This window comes from Polypterus senegalus, chromosome 4 (genome assembly GCF_016835505.1).
Source record: "Polypterus senegalus isolate Bchr_013 chromosome 4, ASM1683550v1, whole genome shotgun sequence".
NCBI lineage: Eukaryota > Metazoa > Chordata > Cladistia > Polypteriformes > Polypteridae > Polypterus > Polypterus senegalus.
In genome coordinates, this window is record NC_053157.1 from 191164167 (window position 1) to 191175084 (window position 10918).

Genomic DNA, 10918 nt, shown 5'->3' on the forward strand with positions numbered 1-10918 from the left:
GGTTTGTTATTCTTTATAATGCTGTTCTTATTTATTCATTTTGAATCATCATTAGAAATCAGTTTGTGCGCCATTTACAAAAAAAAATTACATACATAATCACTTTGCTTTTAGGACTGCTGCTGTTGTGAAACACCAACACAAAACAGTAAATATGCAGTAATATGCAAGAATGCCCCCAAAAGAGAAGAAACAATAAAAAAAGCCTGGCTTGACAGACAAGGCCATGAAGAATGCTATGCTTCAGCCAGGACTCCTCCTGTGGCTTGTGTTCAAATTCCTCTTATTTAACTTCTCATGTAGGAAGTATAGGGAAAACACTGTAATCGTCCAAAAATTCAATGTCAAGATTTTATTGAATCTCAATATTTTAGAACTTACCCGAAAATACCATTTTTGGAATTATGTCTATGTGTGTGAGTGTGTGTGTGTATGTAAACATGATGACTTGAGTACACTTTCACTTAGGTCAACCAAATTTTGCATACAAGTATTTGATTGTTGATGGTTCTTTAATGTACATAATATAAAAACATAATCATTGTCTCCTAATCATAATAATCATTACTCCTCAAATATCCATCCCCATATCTGAGTATATGAGAAAGTCTAGGGGAGACCACTGCCGATTTTTTCTTTCTTAGATAGATAGATAGATAGATAGATACTTTATTAAACCCAAAGGGAAATTCACATATCCAGCAGCAGCATACTGATAAAAAAACAATATTAAATTAAAGAGTGATAAAAATGCAGGTAAAACAGACAATAACTTTGTATAATGTTAATGTTTACCCCCCCGGGTGGAATTGAAGAATCGCATAGTGTGGGGGAGGAACGATCTCTTCAGTCTGTCAGTGGAGCAGACTTTTTCATTGTTTATTCGTTTGATTCATTTGCTTATGTTAATGTTGTTATTTATGTTTATTATTTGTAATATGTGATTTTGCTAGTTTGTGCATTATTTAGTTTTTATGTATCTTTTCTTGTTCTACCATGTTACTTGTATTTTATGGGTGGTTGCCCATGAGGCAGGGCCACCTATCCATCTCTGTATATGGTAGAGTGTTATGGATCCATGGCAGTACAGAGTTTTTAAAGTGAAAACTGTGCATCTAAATGCTCATTGAGTGCGTCAGCTGGTAGTTCAGTGGGGAAGTGAGCTGATTTCTTGTTAATGTTCAGACATGATCAGCTCAGCTGTTCCCCACTGATTTTCCATGGGTTATTAAGCAAAGTGTCTACATCCACTTGTATAAAAGAGCCTGAGCTAGACAGTAAGGGAGCAAAAAAAAAAAAACCAAGGGAGAAATTTCAATGAAATGAAAGACAGAGAACAGAATTGAGTTGGGGGCCAGACAGAAAAGAAGACAGTAAAGTAGACAGAAAAGCTCCAGGAAGGAGCTGAGTGACAGGGACTCCAGAAGTAGACTGGGTCTCTCCTGAAGAATAGCAGATAGCAGGAGCAATCAAATATTCCAGGGTCCTGTAGATACCAAGGGATTGTAGTAGGACAGGAGAGGCAGCGCATCCCATGGAAAGTGGCCTTGGTGGGAGTCATAACAGGATTGCATTTGTTTTGCCCTACTGAGCATATGAGTGAGGTGGGTGAGAAAGGTAAGAGAAGATGGAGAGAAAGAGTAACAATGGGGCTTGTGACAAAGGCAGATTCTGCTTCTAGTTTTATCCTTGGTTTTAACTCAGCATTTCTCAACCTTTAAGTATTTGCGACCTGAGTTTTCATAACAGTTTTAATCGCACCCCCCTAACATTTTTTTGAAATGTAGATGCATATTTTATTATACCTACTTAACTTTTATCGACATTTATCTAACTCTATATTTATTGTTCTAGTATCAGAATGTAGTTTGTTAATTTGTTTTGATTTCAACAGATGTTTTTTTCATATTTTTGATTCTTGTTTTCTTTTTTTCACATCTTTTTGTTACTTCGCACCCCACTAGTGGTCCCACCCCACAGGTTGAGAACCACTGTTTTAACTGATTATTTATTATATTTATTGGATTTTAACTTTCTCATGAATACTATTTTCATGGAATATTTATTTATTGAAGAATTTTGACTAATTCCATACTGTTGAAAGTCTGCCCTCAACCCTATAAAAGGCACAAATTGAGTTATCAGATTATTGATTTGCTTTTGCTCATCTAGTGTGTTTTGACCTCTTTTGCTGTTTTTGACCTCTCTTGGGATTTGTGAATTTGGAATTTTTGGCACTGGATTGCCTATTGTTGAAGGCAGCTCCTTTAGTGCCATTTTGTGCTCCTCACAGCCTCGAGGATTTGAGCCTTGAGTATTTTTGTGAAATAAATCTTTTATTAATTTTGAAGATTCTCTGTTTGCCGTTTTTATTATAGAAGCTGAAGGTTGATGGTGAGTCTTTATCTTGTGGGGCTTTTTGCAACAGTTTTTAAAACATTAAACTACATCTGCCAGTTACCCATTTTGAGGACTGGCTCATCAGCTGCTTTGGAGGCGTCATTTTAGAATTTTTTTGTAGAAACTCCTCAGATCACGACACTTTATAAATAAAGAATTTAATAAAAAAATTACTCAAAAATTTAAGAAAGACAAAGACAATGCAAAAATAAGAAAAACAGTAAAACTGAATAAATGGATGCAAAATTCATTAACCCAAAAACATCCTAAGTACACAATACTCACAAGAAGATCTCTGCTCCACAAACTCCAATGACACACTACTGAGACCATCACTTCAACATTAATATAATGGCTGAGGGTGGTCCCAGAGAAGTGTTCCAACTGCAGAACACAAGGACTAGAGTCGTACTTAAATATACAATACATAAATCTTCATGTATAATACGCTACCATGGCTGGTCATTTATCTGTCCAGGATTTTAAGTCACCTGTAGCTCGCAAACCGTTTGACCTATTGACCTGCAATTTGATACACATATACTATGTGACGTCTTCTATCTGCTTTTGGGATGATGATTGACCTTCAAGGTAATTCCTCTTTTTATTTTATTTTATTGTAGAATCAACTCTTAGTAGCAGCCAGCAGGGCGGCCATGCGGCACATCTGTACAGGCGCCATTCTCATCCCTACCACCTTCGCCATCACTTTCCCTACCTCTTCGTATCTTAAATCATTCTTGAGGCAGATTGAAGACTTAAGTGCCAGTTTAAGTGAAAAATTAAAGAAAACGTACTAAGTAATTACAACACAACCACTGACTTGATCAGTTTTAACGTGAAAAGATGCTGACAAAAGAAGAGAAGAAGAGGGCCGCCAGGTTGGAGAAAAGAACCTGCATAAACCTCTGAGCAAATGAATGCTAAACATACAGAGAAAGAGTATGAAAACTAGATATGATCAAGTCAAGTGTATTCACTTCACCTTATTGTGCAGTGCACCGTTACTGGTACTAAATAATAAACAAAACTTTTGCTTCATTTACTCTGAATTTTTGTTTTAATTCATCATTCACCTAAATCCAGAGCCAAATTCTTCTAATTTGTAAAGCATTGTATTAATTCACTATTTTTAATATATTCTACATTTTTTTAGTTTTTTTGCTTTACACTCCCACATGTCTAAACATCTGTACTAATCAATACCTTTTACTATTTTCATGATTCTAGATCTTCTTTATTTTTTTCTCTTTTTGTTTTGATTTTTCTATGTGCAGAAAAACAAGACAATTAAAAATGTAAGTTTCACATTGTAAATTGTTGAAAGTGAGTGTAAAGATTTGGTCCTCCTAGAGCTAAATTGATGAAAGCAAGGGTTATAAATCATCATTTAACTTCTCATGAAAAGTGTTGATTGCAATAAAAATCTACAGAAACTTCCACCTTTTCGAGGTATTCCAGGTGACAACCTATACCTGTATCTCGAGTTCCTTGTATGCATTTTGTAGTAAAGTCCACAAATCACTTTTACAATACATTAATTTATATTTATGGCATGAAGATTCGTGTATAACACTATTTTGTATGCTTTTTCTGACTGAAGCTAAAGTTATCAGAGGTTGGAGTCATGGTCTAAGATGAATTACAGCTGTATCATGTCCAATATGAATCTTAATATTTAGTTGTTTGGAAAACAATCAGGCCTGATGATGACAGCTATAGTTTAGATCTTAATTTTTGATACAAGTAAAGCACAAAAGACACCAGTCTGAAGTCAATTTTAAGTAGGAGTATTTTAGTAGGCTTACATAATATCCAAAAATTTTAAGGCTTACATGTCATGTACATCTCAAGAAAATAAGCTGATATAAATTGTAATGGATGTTGAACCTATCAACAAGCTAAAGTCCTCAAGATGCAATTTGTCAGGAGCTAACCAGATGGAACTGGGTCAAAGGACTTGAATTACTGTCACTTAAGGCATTTCCTACTGAAAGCTACTATTACAGGGCTGCCTGAATAAGCAAGGGCAAAAGTACCAATAAAAACAATATGCAGAAGAAAGCACTAAATATTATTATACACATTTATTTTTCACTCTTTATAGATTGTGTCTTGACATAACTTGTTCTTTGCAGGGTTGCGATTAATTAAAACTATTTATGAATGTCTGACCGTGTACTTTAGGAGCTAAGGCAGTGGACTGGAAACCACAAGATTCCTGACTGAATCCTTGTTTTGGACTTTCAGTGTAAATCTTTGCAAGTCATCTAACCTGCTTGGACATCAAATATATGTAAATAAATGTACTACACTTATAAAAAGTGGCTTAAGAGGATACTGTCTACAGAAAGATAATGTTTAAAAATAAATGTGGCAATATGAACACAACAATTATATTAAAAATAAATATTAAAATAATTTTTCACAATAGTTTCATAATTCATGAACTTGTTGCAGTCACTATTGAAATTTCTTTGTTAAACTGGTTAGAATGTTTATCTTGATGTGTTTTGCCATTGCTTGTTGATATAACTCAAATAAAATCTTTCTTTTAGACTGCAGTGGCTTGGCACATCCCAGGATATTAAACTCAATTAAACTAAAATGTCACCAACCATTTCATAAAAAGCCAAAGGTTGTTAGTTTTGCTGTGCTGTTTCTGTATATAAATTACAAACTTGAAACACCTACTGTATGTATAGCTACACCGACAATGGAATTTATGAAAACTTTATTGAAAGATATCAGGAATGTGTCATTTATAAAAAAAAAAATATGGAGTTACTTTTGTGCTCAGGGTCATTACAGAAAGCAAATGGACAAAAAACATTGCTGCTTCCAGTTAGCATCAGCTTACACCACCCTTCTGATCTGTAGATTTTTACACTATAGTTTTTTAATAATAATAAAAATAATACATTTTATTTAAATAGCATATTTCCCATGGATCTTCACAGAATCTAAGAAAGAACAGCAGGGTATATATAACTTGGAATACAAATAATATCTGAATAGAACAATAAGAACTAATAAATACAGGATATGTAAAGCATTAAATAGAATAAAAGACAATAAACCAGAGTAAAATACTAACTACAATAGTATAAGTAAAACCTGAACAAATAACATAGTTTGTTATATAACACATGCAAATTATCTTTAGCATCTGGATAGAGAGGTAAACTGAATAAACAGTCAGAAGGTTAAGGTCAATTAAAAGCCATCCTGAGCAGAAGAGTTTTAAGTTGTTTTTTTAAAAGAATGAATTCAGTTGCCTGATCTAATTAATTTAGGGGGGGGGGTCTTTCCAAAGTCTGGGCACTTTAAAGGTGAGGGCCCTGTCACCCATAGAGTGTGTGTTAGTGTAGGGTACAACAAGATTGCCAGAATCAGAAGACCTTAGTGGGTGAACAGCAGCATAGTGATGGGGGAGAGCAATAATGTAGTCCGATGCAAGGCAATTTAAGGCTGTATAGGTTAGTAACAGAATTTTGTACTTTATCCTATAAGGCACATAGAGCCAGTGAAGGTGAAAGCAAGATGGATGTTATGGGCTTGCTATTGTACGTCTGTGTAAGGACTCTTGCATCAGAGCTTTGAATCATCTGGAGCTGTGGTAGATGATTAGAAGGGGCACCTGCCCTCAGTGCAGGATATGACAAAAGCATTGACAAGTTTCTCAGGATTAGAAAAGGAGAGGAATGAGCGAACATGAAATATGTCATGGAGGTAGAAGTAAGAAAGCGTGTTAATGTGGTTTATGTGGGTGAAATAACAAAAGGAGGAATCAAAAATGACACCAAGATTCCTTGCAGTAGAATATCTGATGAGATCATTAGAAAGAGTGAATGAAAAGCAGCTCATTTGTTTAAGCTTAGCATAAGTGCCTCTTCGCAAAAGTTCAGTGTTGTTGCGATTTAATATTAATGAGTTTTGCTCCATTCCGATTTTAGTTTCACCGAAGTAAGTTGTGAGCTGATGAAGTTTCACTTTTAACACTGAAATACAATTGACTATCATCTGTAAAAAAAATGATAACCAAGTCCAAATCTACAAATAATATGGCTGAAGGAAACAATGAAGATAAAGAAGAGCAGAGGACCAAGGACAGAGCCCTAAGGAACTTCTTGTGTGACTATAGCAATGAAATGGACCTGCTGTTGCCAAGACTAACAAACTCTTGCCTATCAGTCAGATAAGATTAAAACCACTCAAGGGTACTGTGGACGAGAAGTAAAAAGAAGCTGCGTGTTTCTAACAGAATATACAAAATGTCTACGACATGTGAAAGTGGGTGGCAACAATTCAGACAAAGGTGTGGCAAGAAATTAAAATCTCCCAAAAATAAAAATCCATTCCAGAAATGACACCAAGCATAGCCTACTAAACAGCAAACATTTTTACACTAGTGTTATTAAGATACAAAGGTGCATTTTTGTTTTGTTTTAATGTAAAGTCTTTTATTTTTTATATTTCTGTACTTTGGACAATTGGTGGAAGATGCTTTTATAAAGAGAAGACACAGAATACCACCTGCTAGATGTTACATTGTCTCATTTTATTGCCACAGCCCGATCATTTGCATACAGAGTTGTGTATTTTTAAAGTGGTGTGCATGTTTAAATTAAATTGATGAAAATTTTCTAGACCATGGTCACTGCACTTGATGTCAATATAGTACTGAAACGATGAACTAGTAACTACTATACTTCTGGTCACGGCAAATTTTATGTCTATAATATTTCAGTTTTGTGCAAATCTGTGTAACATACGGAGGCTTTATTCATAGTAGTTTTAGGCCTGTGACAGAAATATAAATGGTGTGATTCCCAATGATTAATATTATATTATTACTCCATATTGCCTATTTATATGTGTTTAATATTTTAACAATTGATTTTAAGGTAGCCCATTTAAGAGTACCAGATTAAAAGTGTTCAGGTTTTTAAACAAAATTCATAGTACACTGTGCACTTTACATCAACTTTATATAATGTGACAGATTAGGGTTGTATCGCTCCCTTGAACCCCTGCCCAAGACTCCAGACACCAGATAAAAGTCCAAAATATGACTTTTTTAATTCGCCACAGTGCACAAAGCACCCTCTCCTCCACTATACTCATAAATAACCAAACACTAATCACAAATACAATCCTCCAACTCCCAGACGCGTTGCCCCCCTACCACCCAGCTCAGCTCACCATCTGGGAGCTCCCATAGTCCTTTTATTCTCACTGACCCAGAAGTGTTCCCAATCCCCAGTCCACATGACTTTTTATCACTTCCGGGTCAGGTACAAGTCCTTTTCTTTTCACGCCGGAAGCACGTCGCTCTTCCTCTGATGCACTTCCGGGTTATAGGGCACAAATTAGTCTTCGGTCCTCCCTGCAGCTCCCTCTTGCGGCCCCTGTGGTATCCAGCAGGGTCTTGTATAAAAACTACATAGTTCATGACTCCCTGCTGGTCTTCGGGGCACCTCCATACTGCAGGGAGAGCTTGATCTGGCGGCCTTGGGGTTTCGGCCGGGATGACAAGCCAGCCAAAGACCACGATAAACATGTGCACTACTTTAACAATATACATAACAACTGACTCCAATGATTGGGTAGTTGCAATAGAACTTGACGTTGTAACATTACTACTTGTGTCAGGTACGATCTTTCTTGTTAGGAAAAGTGTTAAATTACTAAAATCGACACTCTGAAAAACTGTGTTAAAATGTAACAAATACGAAGAACATTGAAAAAGGTTCTGCACTTTTTAAAACTCTGTTTAGTAAGAATTTCAAAAACAAATGACATCACTTTTCTACAAGATCACCTTCCTTTGTGATGCAATTTTCCCAGTCACATGACACTCTCAGACAACCAATTACTACTCTTCCTGCCATCAACATTTCCAAACAAAATCTAAATGTACAGAAACTTTTTGAACGTCCCTCTTACATCCTTGTTCCTTATTAACACTACAGTAGTGTAACAGCGTGTCTTCTTGCTGTAGAGTTAATTAGAGATACAGTTTTGTTTGCAATCTACAGTAAATGTTCAGGGAAATCAAAAGAAGAGAATGAAAATTTATTTACTACAATATATAATTATTTTAAAGTATAGTAATATCAAAGTTATAATGAACATATTTTTGTAAAAATGAAAAACCACATAATAATGAAAAAAAGTTTATTAAGATCTTTATTTATTTTTTTATTCCATCTTTTTGTCTTGCAGGTGGAATTTCACCAGAAAAAAAAATGCTGTATATATAGTGATCCACATAATGCAATATTTAATGGCTTTGATTAACATTCACAAATTTCTCAAGAAGCCATTCATAAGCTCACCCAGGCTCTGTCCGCTGTTTAATATTGTATGTGTGATGTAATTTCTAGCATGAATGTTTATTTCCAGTAGACATGTTCTGAAAAATGTTGTGCTGTCTTCTAAATGCTGCTCAGCTAATCCGCTCCATCCCCCTTTTTAAAAGATCTCACCCCTTTGAATTTTAAGCACACCCCTTGTCTTCTCTTAGTTTGCCACACCTCTGTCTTTGACTTGTTGCCACCCACTTCCATATGTTCTTAAGTAGCGTGAACGTTCTGTTCTAAGCACATAGCCTCTTTGGTAATTCTTGGCCACCGTAGGAAGAGCAGTGCCAGAGATACCCAGAATATTCTCCATTCGGTAGAATGTCATGTTTATTGACTGAGGTCTAACAGAATTAATATGCTTTTTTGCCCAGAGTCTGCTACCATAAGGAAATCATTGGTTTCCCAAAGCAGAGCAGTTTCACAGCTGTGCAGTGCTCTGAAAACAAGACTAAAAAGGTTCCATCAATTTATTAGAAGTTAAGTCATTTAAGTAAAGTAATTTTCATTTTTGATCACATATTTATTCCACTAACATTTGTGCCAGCATTCCAACTTCAGTTAGAAGGTATTTCCACAGAAATTAAGTTCATCAGTTACAAGAAGCCTTTGCTGTCATCCTATACATTAGTCACATATGTTTCGAAACAGCCACTGAGCTCTGCCTTTAAAATTGCAATATGAGGAAACTGCATTGATTATTGTGTACAAAAGGGAAAAGAAACTGTAAATGTATTTTCATGATTTTGAATGAAATACTTCTCCTAATTATAATATTTTTATTATGGGAAGCTGTGCAAAATGATCAAAAGCCAGACAGCAAAGCATAGGGAGAAAGTCTTTCTAAGTTGGCCCTGAAATGTATTACTGTGTAAATAAAACAAACTTTTTCATAAGAGTTCAACAATAAAACACATTATGATATCCAAACTCAGTAATGTTTAAAGTTCAAGTTTTTTCATTTATAAAGTGTTTCTTTGATATCCTTGAACTCTAACTGAAAACAGGGAGTGCATCTTCTTGTTTTAGTTTCTGAACTCCATCCTTCCTACAGTATTTCCAAACCTGCTTAAATTAAATAAAAATTGACCGTGTCATTTTTACTAAGTCTAAGTATTTTGACAAAAATCCAAAAACCTTTTTACAACACTCAAAAACATATATCATTGTTTTTTTCAAGATATTGCATAAAAACAGCTTTCCTTTTTGCACAGCCATGCAGATGGTAGCTTATTCATTTCTGGAAGGCCTGTTTGTTATGCACAGATTACTGGATTTTCAAATTTAATGCAAACAAGATTAGTATTAAAGTAACAGGTGAGAATCTTTCAAAAAGTATGTTGCTTTAATAAATTTTGCAGACTTTAGGAAAGAAACAGGAATATAAGAAATCAATTTAACCAAAGGGTGGATGGGTTACGAAACAAGAAAGGTTTTGCTTAAGTGTACACTGCAATTGAGAGGCCTTATGCAGAATATTGGAATATCTTCAAATAGAAGATTTGTGAGCTTGGCCATGAATAAGGGGTATGGTGCAAGAGATCTGCAAATTGTAATGATATTATTTCAAAAATTTGAGAAAATGCTGGAGAAATCTCAAAGTTTTTAAAGGGCTAATCAAAAAAATAAAGGCAGTCAAAGGTCATTATAAAAAGAGCTGGCTACAAAACTCATAAACTGCAATTCCATGTGAAAATCAGAAGTGTTCATTCTTTTCTGCTCTAATCCATATTACATTCTTTATTTTGGAAAGTGACTTAAATAAATACAAGTTTTGATAAATTAGGTTAAATTTGAGTAGCAGAGTAAATACACCTTTGGCAGTTTTAAAAGTGTTGGTGTGAGGGTATCACATATAGCAAATCGAGTGACTGTTGTTAAAAATGTGTTGGCCCTTAGAACTACACCAAAGAAAAATGCAGCACAGAGAAGCCTCAAATTTAACTTCAGAAGTAACAAATTTAACAAAAAACAATACTCATAATTCAAAAATATTATATAATCTGAAAACTACCTAAAGAGTCACTTGCACAAATTAGAAAAATATTAATTGTTCCTCTTATGTTAACTCCTCAAAAGATGTAAAACTACCTTTTGCAGATCATTAAAAAAAATAATTCATCATTAACGGTCACTTTAAGCCCCATTCATCA